This window comes from Narcine bancroftii, chromosome 5 (genome assembly GCF_036971445.1).
Source record: "Narcine bancroftii isolate sNarBan1 chromosome 5, sNarBan1.hap1, whole genome shotgun sequence".
NCBI classification, from domain to species: Eukaryota; Metazoa; Chordata; class Chondrichthyes; order Torpediniformes; family Narcinidae; genus Narcine; species Narcine bancroftii.
This window is the reverse complement of record NC_091473.1, coordinates 20,247,461-20,259,267: the sequence shown is the minus strand read 5'-3', so window position 1 is coordinate 20,259,267 and position 11,807 is coordinate 20,247,461. Positions and strand designations below refer to the sequence as shown.

The 11,807-nt window shown below is 44.8% G+C and overlaps 1 pseudogene; it reads right to left on the bottom strand.

The window, feature by feature from the left end:
• Positions 1-401: 401 nt before the first annotated feature.
• LOC138765280 (isoleucine--tRNA ligase, cytoplasmic pseudogene) lies at positions 402-9,768 on the bottom strand (annotated as a pseudogene).
• Between the last annotated feature and the right edge of the window lie 2,039 nt (positions 9,769-11,807).

Sequence of the window (11,807 nt, the reverse complement as noted above, 5' to 3'; positions counted from 1 at the left end):
ACACAGCCTCCGGATCCCAGAATGCCACCAATGCCCACAGCCAAACCATTGACCACAAACAATGCACTTTTGGCTCCTGCAATATCGACCCCTAATTATTATCTCTCAAATAATAATTACACAATTATAAGTAACAATCAAATACAGTATATTCCAATATTATGTAGATCATCTTTCCTCATTCTTCATAAGGTCACAGGTTACTAGCACTTAGCCCGAAAAAGAGTGATCTTTACCACTGCTCTGGACCAGTAAATGTAGTCATCTGTGTAATGGTCAAAGGGCAAGGTCCAAAAAAACAACAAAATAAAGTCAATTTTGTGCTTGTAAAATTTCTTTCTCTTCTGTAGAAGGAAGACTTCATTGATGGATCTGATGAGAGAACTGGTTTTGCACTTGATCTAAACATGACGTATAAGTCCCTTTAGATTTTCTAGTAATATAACACCGACTTGCTTTTTACCATCCACAGAAATCTTGACATTGACAGACACACAGATTGGGCTCAAAGGTGAAACACCAGCATCTGAGGTGCCTTTCTTAAGAGTCAAATCAAGATTCAAACCCTTCAACTGTGTTCTTTCCAGAGAACACTATAGCATGGAAAACAGGCCATTCAGCCCTTTTAGTCTGTATTGAAACATCATTCCACTTGTCCCACTGACCAGTACCCATTCCATAAACCTCCAGACCTCTCCCATCCATGTATCTATTCAATTTATTCTTGAAATTTAAGAGTGAACCCATATTTACCATGTTAGATGACAGCTCGTTTCACTCTCCCACCACTCTCTGAGTGAGGAAGTTCCCCCTACCCCTTTCACCCTATAGCTATGTCCTCTCGTATTTACCTTTCCTAATCTAAATGGAAAGAGCCTACTCGCATTTACTGTCTAGACCCCTCATAATTTTGTAAACCTCTATCAAATCTCCCCTCATTCTTTTATGCTCCAGGGAATAAAGTCCTAACCTATTTAGCCTTTCCCTGTAATTCAACTCCTGAAGACTCAGCAACATTCTAGCAAATCGTCTCTGCACTATTTCAGTCTTATTGATAACCTTCCTGTAATTTGGCGACCCGAACTGTACACAATACTCCATATTTGGTCTCACCAATGTCTTGTACAGCCTCACCATAACATCTCAACTCCTTTACTCAATACTTGGATTTATGAAGGCCAAGATGCCAAAAGCTTTCTTCATAATTCTGTCTTCCTGTGTCACCTCTTTCAGGCAATTATGTACTGTATTCCCAGATCCCTTTGTTCCTCCACACTCCTCAGTGCCTTACTATTTACTATTTCCTATCTTGGTTTGTCCTTCCAAGATGCAACATCTCACACTTGTCTGCATTAAATTCCATCTGCCATTTCTGGCCCATTTTTCCAAGTTGGTCCAGATCCCTTTGCAAGATTTGAAAGCCTTCTACACTGTTCACATACCTCTAATCTTAATGTCATCAGCAAACTTGCTGATCCAATTTACCACATTATCATCCAGATCATTGATATAGACAACAACAATGGTCCCAACACTGATTCCTGAGCCACACAGCTAATCATAGGCCTCCCATCTGGAAAGCAATCATCCACTCACCCTCTTCTCCCATTCAGACAATTTCAACTCCATTTCACAATCTCTCCATGGCTACCTGGTGTCTGAACCTTCTGAACTAACCTCCCACATGGGATCTTATCAAAGGCCTTACTAAAGTCCATGTAGACAACATCCACAGCCTTTCCTTTATCCATTTTCTTAGTAACCTCAAAAAACTCCACAAGATTCGTTGAACACAACCTACCATGCGCAAAGCCAGGCTGACTATCCTTCATCAGCCCTTGGCTGTCCAAATACTTGTATATCTGATCTCGTAGAGGGCCAAACAGCCGCATAGTGCGGTGGGCTGAACTGTCAGCCGTGTGGCTCACTAAGCAGCCACACAGTGCCACAGCCCTGGTTGCCGCTCATACACCTGGCCGTGGGGCTGTGCTCAGTACTACAGACTGGGTCGCGATGCACTGAGGAGTTGGATACTCACCTTCAAGATGGTGCAGGACTCACGTCGGTCTTTACTTTAAGACACACACCCTGCAGATTAGTGCAGGCACAGGGTGATGTCACTTCTGTTCCCGGATGCCCAGGCCGGAAGGGATTTAAAAGAGGAGGCGAATTTAAATAAAGGGTCTTTGCTGGTGAATTCATTTAGTAGCTCCACTGGAGTAGTCACTGCAATTGGTGACATCGACTACAAGATTCAGTGGAAGTTTGAATCCACAGTCAATATGGACATAGCAACAGCAGCGGCTGCTGCAGTTCACCTGCTCCCTTGCTGGGCTCACCAGCCTCGAATATGGCTGAACCAGGCTGAGATCCACTTCTGCCTTTGTGAAATAAAAGCTGAAGATACAAAAGTTTTGGCATGTTGTCAGGGCACTGCTACAGCAGCTAAAGTAAGTGAATTTATTGGCCAACCCACACCCAGCAGACAACCAATACACCAAGTTCCAGCAGTTCCTCCTGGACACCCTGGAATTAACCAGGTACAAACAGGGCATGTGGCTTTTGAATATGGAAGGGCTAGGTGACAGGAATCTGTCCGATTTAATGAATGAAATGAAATGCTCATGCCAGCAGACGGTCATTCAAATTGCTTTGTTTTTGAGACCTTATTCCTGGAAAGGTTCCCAGGTCATGTCTCCATACCAATAGCAAACATGTATTTCAACCAGCCCCATGATGTGGCCTGGGATGTTGACAGATTCTACCGCATGCAGAGGCAAGAGTCTGCCCATATACAGCCCGTGTTCTCATCAGAAACATCTCCCGTGCCCTGCGCACCACCTGTATCTGTGGTTCAAACAAAAAGTGCGAACGTCCCAACAAGCACTGACAATGGTGTTTTTAATCACCGCCGGTGGGGGAAAAATGCCCCCAGATGCATGCTGCTGCATGGCTACCATGGTGGCAGTCCTGAAAAGTTGTCGGGAAACAACAAAGCCAGCTGCCAGTACTAGTGGCCTCGGCAGCTGGTACGAGTACTGGCCTCCTCTAGCTTCACAATGATGCTCATGGACACAGGTGCTGAGCTCAGTTTGCTCCCACAAACATAATTCAAAAAGATGGCACAAGCCACAGGGATTTGCCCTTCCAGCTCTGAACGGGACTTCCATCCCCAGGTTTGGCATGCCACACGTCACAATTAGATAGGAGAGGCAGCGTTCCATTGGAATTTCATTTTGGCTTCCACCTCTTGGGTGGAGATTTCCTGTGGGCCCATGACGTGCTAGTTGACGTTAAGCAAAAGAAGCTAGTTAATGCCACTACTTTCCAAATGTACCCTTTGCTAAGTATCAAAAGATGAGTCTTCCTACTCAGGGTGCATGCTCTACGCCCTGACACCTATGCTGCCTTGCTCAACAAATTTCCTGGTGTGCCCTCTCCTAAATTCAATTCCTCGACAATGGCCCATAGTGTGTCCCATTACCTTGACACCTCAGGCCTGCCGATCTACACCAGGGCTCGTCATCTCCCACCAGATAAACTACAGTAGGCCAAGGCAGAATTTACTGCCATGGAGAAATTGGGTATCATTCAATGTTCCAACAGTCCTTGGGCATCACCATTACACATGGTGCCCAAGAATACTGGGGGGTGGAGATGCTGCAGTGATTACCGCAGGCTCAATGATATAATTATACTAGACATATTCCTCATTCTGCACATACAGAATTTCGCTGCCTGCCTGCACAATTGCCGTGTCTTTTCCAAGGTCGACCTCGTCAAGGGATATCATCAAATTCCAGTCCATCCAGATGACACAACCAAACCAGCAATTATTATTCCTTTCAGGCTTTATGAATTCCTCGGGATGCCATTTGGTTTGAAGAATGCCATTCAAACATTCCAGCGGGTTATGGATGCTTTGGGCAGGGATCGACAATGAGATAGACAACAGACTCGCCAAGGCAAATAGCGCCTTTGGAAGACTACACAAAAGAGTCTGGAAAAACAACCAACTGAAAAACCTCACAAAGATTAGCATATACAGAGCCGTTGTCATACCCACACTCCTGTTCGGCTCCGAATCATGGGTCCTCTACCGGCATCACCTACGGCTCCTAGAACGCTTCCACCAGCGTTGTCTCCGCTCCATCCTCAACATTCATTGGAGCGACTTCATCCCTAACTTCGAAGTACTCGAGATGGCAGAGGCCAACAGCATCGAATCCACACTGCTGAAGATCTAACTGCACTGGGTAGGCCACGTCTCCAGAATGGAGGACCATCGCCTTCCCAAGATCATGTTATATGGTGAGCTCTCCACTGGCCACCGTGACAGAGGTGCACCAAAGAAGAGGTACAAGGACTGCCTAAAGAAATCTCTTGGTGTCTGCCCCATTGACCACCGCCAGTGGGCTGATATCGCCTCAAACCGTGCATCTTGGCGCCTCACAGTTTGGCGGGCAGCAACCTCCTTTGAAGAAGACCGCAGAGCCCACCTCACTGACAAAAGACAAAGGAGGAAAAACCCAACACCCAACCCACCAATTTTCCCCTGCAACCGCTGCAACCATGTCTGCCTGTCCCGCATCGGACTTGTCAGCTACAAACGAGCCTGCAGCTGATGTGGATATTTACCCCTCCATAAATCTTCATCTGCGAAGCCAAGCCAAAGAGAAGAGAAGACATATACTTAGATGACATCCTCATCGCCAGTCAAAACGAGCAAGATCACCAACTGCACTTACGGCACCTGTCCAACAAGTAGATGAATTCGGATTTACCATCAACCCTAGTTAATGCCAATTTGGCAGAACGACCATCGATTTCCTAGGGCACAAGATCATGGCAGAAGGTGTGTTTCCCTTATTCACCAAAGTGGGCACCGTACATGCTTTACCGAAAACCACCACAGTTAAAGGCATGCATAAATTTTGGGGTATAGTGAATTTCTATTCACCATTTCATTCCGCCACCCACTGACATTCTAGGCCCACTATTTCAACTCTTCACCACAAAGCGCAAAGAAGTTACCAGGACCACAGAGGCAGAGTTTGCGTTCGCATCCACCAAAGATGCTCTGGCCCATGGAGCAATGCTCACGCATCCTAATCCCACCACTGCCCTAGCACGCACCACTGACCCCTCTGATACTGCGGTGGGCGCGGTTCTCGAATAGTCCGTCAATAGCCATTGGCAACCCTGGCTTTCTTTAGTCACCACCTATGGCCATTGGAAATGAAATACAGTGCATTTGACTGAGAGCTGTTGGCATTCTACCTGGCCACATGGCACTTCCGATATGTTTTGTTGGGCCGCCATTTCACTGCTTTCACGGACCACTCACTTTTACGTTTAGCAAGATATCAGCAGGCAACAACGCCACTTGTCATAAATTTCCAAGTTTACTATGGATGTGCATCATATCTCAGGGTGGTGTCCATAACTCTGACTTGTGAGTGCATAGGCTGTGGACTTGGATGTTCAGGCATACAGAACTGCCATCACAAACCTAGACATACAACCATGTGGCACCACAACTGGGCAGGCCGAGTCTGCTTTGTAACATGTGTATGCGCTACCTCAGGCCAGTAGACTCCACGTCTTGGAGACGGGGCCTTTTTGTCCCATCCCTCCATCGGAGCAACGGTCAAGCTCATGGCAACCAAATATGTATGGCATGGACTTACGAAAGACGTTGAGCAGTGAGCCTGGACATGTACCCACCTCCAAACTTCCAAAATTCAGTGGCACACCAAGGCACCTCTCCAGTCTTTCCCAGCAGTGTGCTGACTTTTTGAGCATGTGCATATAGACCTGATTTAACCACTGCCAGTGTCTCAGAATAGGAAATACATCCTCATGGTCATAGACCAATTCAGACAATGGCTAGTGGCCATCCCGTTGCCATCCAGTGACACTGAGTCATCCGCCAGAGCATTCACTGCCAAATGGATCATGACAACTCAGATCACAGAGCGCAATTCACCTCCACGAAATGGACTCCCCTTGCGCACTTTTGTGGCACATAACTGCATCACATTACAGCGTACCACCCACAGTCCTGTGACAGAGTGTACAGAGTATATAGATGTGTTTTTGGGAGATAAATTGGGAAAGGTTTGTTAGAGTAGGCAACATACAAACAATTTAAAACAGATCTTATTTAAAATACTGCAGCTCAGTCCCATGCTAGACATATCGGCTATACAGCTTTTGCAAGAGCATTGAAGAATTCTCAAGTGACTTCACTAATGGATTAACAGATGAAAGAGCATGCGGTGTCGCTGCTATCTGGAGGAGAGCTTGCTGTTGTAAGAGGGTCATGTGGTTTTACAAGCAGAGAGTCAAACAGGCTTTCTCTCAGTGTGTGTGTGTGTGAGAGAGAGAGAGAGAGAGAGAGAGAGAGAGAGAGAGAGAGAGAAATACGGAGATCACGACAGTCTTACAGCTCGCAGAAGTAGCTGGGACTGGAACAGGACAAGCTGGCAAGCCCGTTTAGAAGACAGCCTGGTCAAAGCCCTTGTGGTTCATGCAAGAGGGGAGGACTGGCTGTCTAATGTTTCACTTGGAATAAGGGAAACAAAAAGGAACTCTGTGGTGACCTGAAAAAAAGAGGTTATCATCTGGAGAACCCTGAAGGGGCAAGTTTCGTCAGTAAGACAGTGGAATGGCTGATGGAAGTACATCAGTTGTGGATATCCTGGAACAACAAATGTCTCTCTGAAAACCAACAAGAACCTTTCTGAGCAGTAACCATTTATCATTCAAGCACCAAAGCCTGGTGAACTTTATAAATGTTAAATTCTGTGCATAGTATAAGAATTGCTTGCAACCAGTGAACTTGGAGAAATGAAAATTGAGATTGAACTGTGAATCAAAGAACTTTTCTGAACTTACACACGCATTACATACACTTGCTCTTAGAATTAGAAGGGGGTTAAGTTGGGTTAGTTAAGTTAATAGAGATAAGTTAAATTTTGATTCTGTTTTCATGTTTAAAGGTAATTAAAACGAACTTTTGTTTAACTAACCATTTGTCTTGGTGAATATCTATTGCTGCTGGGTTTTGGGGTCGTCTAGGCTCGTAACAGTCCAATGGTCTTGTGGAAACTTTTCACCGGCAACTCAAGACCGCATTCAAAGCCCGACTCATCAGGCCCAATTGGGTAGATGAATTGCCTTGGGTTCTGCTGGGAGCACACACCACCCCGAAGGAAGACATGCCAGTGTCGTCCGCAGAAATGGTTTACAGTTCAGTACTTTCAGTTCCAGGTGATGTTCACATCTCGTCCGACTCCTGCCCTTCTGATCTGGATGTGCTTCAGCGGCTTCAACACCACGATGTAATAAGAAAACTGATTCCAACCAACTGGCATGGAATCTCTAAACAGCATGTGGCTCCAGCCCTCCTCAACACTGACATTGTGTTCGGTGTAGACAGGTCCCAGGGATGCCATTGCAACGGCCATACGATGGCCCTTTCCGCGTGATCAAAAGGAATGGGGTTGTGTACACTTTTAGACATTGGGGCCATTCTCAACTGTTTGCTATAGACAGCCTCAAACCAGCACATGTGGACCCTACTACCGCTATTCACTGCCCCCAGCCCAGGAGACGAGAGCGTCCGCCTGAAGGCATGTGCAGCCTTTTCATCTCTTTTGAGAGATGATTCTGGGGAAGGGGGGGTGGTAGTGTAGTGGGCTGAGTAGCTACATAGCGCAGTGGGCTGAACCATTGCCCATGCAGCTCTCCAAGCGGTTGCGCAGTGCTGTGGGCCTGGTTGCTGCTCACTCACCTGGCTGGGCGGGGTGGGGGGAAGGCTGCATGCAGTGCCGTGGGTTGCGATGCTCTGAGGAGTTGGGTGCTCACCTTCAAGATGTCACAGGGCTCCTGTCGTCTTTAAGACACGCGCCCCATAGATGAGTTGCAGGCATGGGTGTTGTCACTTCCAGTTCTGGATGCCCAGGCCAGAAGGGATTTAAAATAGGAGGCAAATTTAAATAAAGGGTTTTTTTCTGACTAATACTGTGTCTGGCAAATTCATTTAGTAGCTCTACTGGAGTAGTCACTCTAAGTTCTCAGAACAGCCTCCAATAATTTACCTACTTCAGGCTCATTAGGCTGTAACTTCCTGGTTTACTTTTGGAGCCTTTTTTAAAATAATGGAACAACATGAACTACTCTTCAAACCTCTGACATCTCCCCCATGGCTAAGGGCATTTCTGCCAGAGCCCCTGTAATTTCTACACTATTCTATGATCAATTCAGCAGAATTTGTTATAGGATAGATCTTCAGAGAGGCTTTTACCATTCCCAAGATAAAATCAGTGAGATTCTTAATAATGTTATCCAATTTATGCTCCTGTTGGTTGGGAACTATAATGGTGATCTCATCTGAAGTCAGAAGATAGGCCTTTTTTTCAAAGCTATTGTATCACCTCTTGTGCAACTCCTTCATTCAACATTGATTGGTCACGTGTGGCATCCAAATGAATCAGAACTTGGACATCAAAATGGGCTTCATACTGAGCACTTAGGCTTGTACTTGAAGTTCCTCATGCATCCCTCCACAACTATAGTGCCTGTCCCCCAATTGAAAACTCTGAAGTCCCTTAATAGCTACAGTAACAGACTTAAATACTCCCTTCAGGCACTTTTCCAACACCATGTGATCTGGTTTTGCTCTAAGCCAAATCCCATGCTTGTCTTTGTCTGTGGATAATGCCAGTTGACAGACATTTAGTTCTTCCAGAATATATTTTCCCAGGGATCTGATTTCTTTCAGTGCTTCTGAATCCTGGTGAATAACCACTTCTTTCAAAAGGTACTTAACAGGAAGGGTCTTTCTGTCTCGGATCCCTCTTCCAATCTCAGTAACGGACTGCATTTGGGTGACTACTGCCTCATTACATTTATCAATAACAGATTCCCTTACTTGTGGGAGCATGAGATAGCGATTGCTTTGTGTATCCTTATTTTCTCCAGAGGATGGATCAACCAAGTGCCTTACGTTCGGGACATGAGTTCAATGATAAATGGTGCCATCAGCCAGCACATGTCAACCAAAACAGCAAAGCTTCCAAAGCTCTTTCACAATTCTCTACCATTTTCACCCTTTAACCTTCTATGATCCACAAATTTGACTAATCTGGGCAACATAGAATAGAATCTATATGCTTCCATTACTGCTTTGAAAAATTGGATTAGGGATTGTGTAAATGAAAGCTTCCATTTATCCATGTTATTGTCACTGTCCCCAACTGTACTTCCATTGAATAGAAATTAAAATCACTCTTCCTCTGCAATCTCTGAATATTATGAATAAGAAATCTGTATGCATTGTACCAAGGAAGGAAGATGTCCTTGAGAACATCTCTCACTCCTTCTTCTTTAAACCATAAATGTTCTGCTCTTACAACAGGGGAATTGATAAGGTACATCCCAATGTGTCTGCAACATAGGTGTTAACAATGGGAATTGGATCTGAGTAATTCTTCTTATGTTTGTTCATCTTCTGACCACGGTTGTTATGCAGCAATAGGTAACCAATAACTCCATAATCGTCCTCACATGCAGTTATGATGCAGTTGAGCAGATGTAATCATTCCAAAGTTTGTGGGTTTGAAGCATCTATCAACCTTAGTCGTCAAACTTATGAAGATCCTGAATCCAACACATCCATTCCTGTACAATGGAGTCTGGTATCGTATCATCCCAACCAATCCTTTTCCTATACAAATCTTGCAGAATCTTCTTGGCAGTCATGATTACTGATGCCAATATTCCTAGAAGTTCATATATTGAACAAGCTATTGAAAGAATCCTCCTTCGTGTGAGGGGTCGGTCTTTCAAAGATGATTTTGAACTTAAAAAGGTCAGACTGAACACACCACTGTACACTAACACCCTCTCCACAGGAAGGTTGTCATGGTCCAACTCCAGATTCTTAATTTCTTTTGGTTTCTGTTTCAGGTTTGGCAGTCAACACAGGACGACTGTTACTTATCCACTTGGTATGTAGAAAGCCTCCCTTGAAACAAATTGATCTTGGCTCATGATAAAGAGCTATTGCATCTTGTTCCGAGGCTGCCGATGTGAGGCAGTCATCCACATAGAAGTTGTTCATGATGGTGCCTACAGCCTGAGGGCTAAACTTTTTCACATTGACCTCAGCACACCTCCTAAGGGCAAAGTTCTCACAACTTGGAGATGAAGTTGCTCCAAATAGATGCACTGGCATTCTGTATTCCACCATATTCTGACTGTGGTCTCCATTAGGCCACCAGAGGAACTGTAACAAGTCATAGTCTTCATTTGGTACTTTTTGGTGAAGCATTGCTTCAACGTCTGCAGTGATGACAACGGGTTCTTTACAGAATCTTGCCAAGACTCCCATCAATGTATTGGTCAGGTCTGGCCCCTGTAAGAACTGAGAATTTAGTGAAAATCCCCGAAAGGTCACTCCAGAGTCAAACACCAGTCAAAGCTTTTTCTTTTGTGGATGCAGGACCCCATGGTGTGGTAAATACCATTTTCTGTCATCACTACGTTCCAAGGCACCATCTGGTATTTTCTCTGTATAACCTCTGGATATCATGTCAGACATGAATTTGGTGTAGTCTGAATGAAAGGAAAAATCCCTCTTGAATCTTCTCTTTAGGTTCAGTGTACATTGTTCAGCAACACTTCTATTGTCAGGCATACATATTTCAATCTCCTTTAAAGGTAATCCAATGAATAATGGACATCGACTAGCTTGGCAGGTTTTGAAACTAAATCCAAGAACTGCTTGTCTTCTCTTGAATGTTCTTGGTCATCACTGAGACACTTGGGAAAGTCCGTCCTAAATTGGTGTTCCCACAGCTCATCAAGTTTCACAACAATATCCTGTTGACACCTGTCAGTGACTTCTGAGCATTATTTTTTCCTCCTAATGGTCCATTAATTGTCCAATCAAGCATAGTTTGGACAGCATAAGGTCTGTCTCCCTCTCTCCATATTACATCTAGTGGTTCCACAGCCTTTGGTACATCTGAGCCAATCAGCAATTCTATCTCCGAGCCAATTTCAGGAATGTGATAATTCCTAAGATGAGAACACTGATCGATATCATTTTAATGTGGGATGATTCCTTTGAGCACAGGCATAGTCTTCTGAGTGTACAATCCTGAGAGATCATAAAAATCACTGCTGTCCAGTCCAGTGATCTCTAGCCTGAAACAATTCTGGTTCCAACAACCTTCCTTTGACCTATAGTTCTCAATAGAATCCTTGACCTTCTTCCATGAAGTTTATTCATTAGTCCCACTGTGCAAAATGATGCAATGCTCCCTGGGTCAAGAAATGCGTAAGTATTCCCCTTCCTGGCCTGGACTTGTACAGGCACTATTGAGAGATTGCAGCTATCCTCACCGGCCCCAGTACGACCACTTATCAGATGCAGCACAGTTTTCAATTGCTTCCTTTCTTTCTGCTTGCTCCTTTTCTATTTCCTTCTTTCTCTGGTGGATATGCAGCTTTCAGATGAGTCGCTTCCTGCAGCTTTTGCTGATGTGTCCTTTACACAGATGGCCAAAACATGCTCCATTTTCTTTTAGGTAAGTGATTTTCTCCCCTATGTGTCCTCTTTTCCAACAGTGGACACAACTCCAAAGCATGTTCTCCTGCACAGCTCTTCACAGCAGGCAAACTCTCCTTTTCCTTAGCTCCTTTATCATTTTCCTTATCTGCAACAGTCACAGTGGTGGCAGTGACTTAGACCTCCTTTCATCTTTGGTCACTATCAGAGTGCCTTTGATATCTCT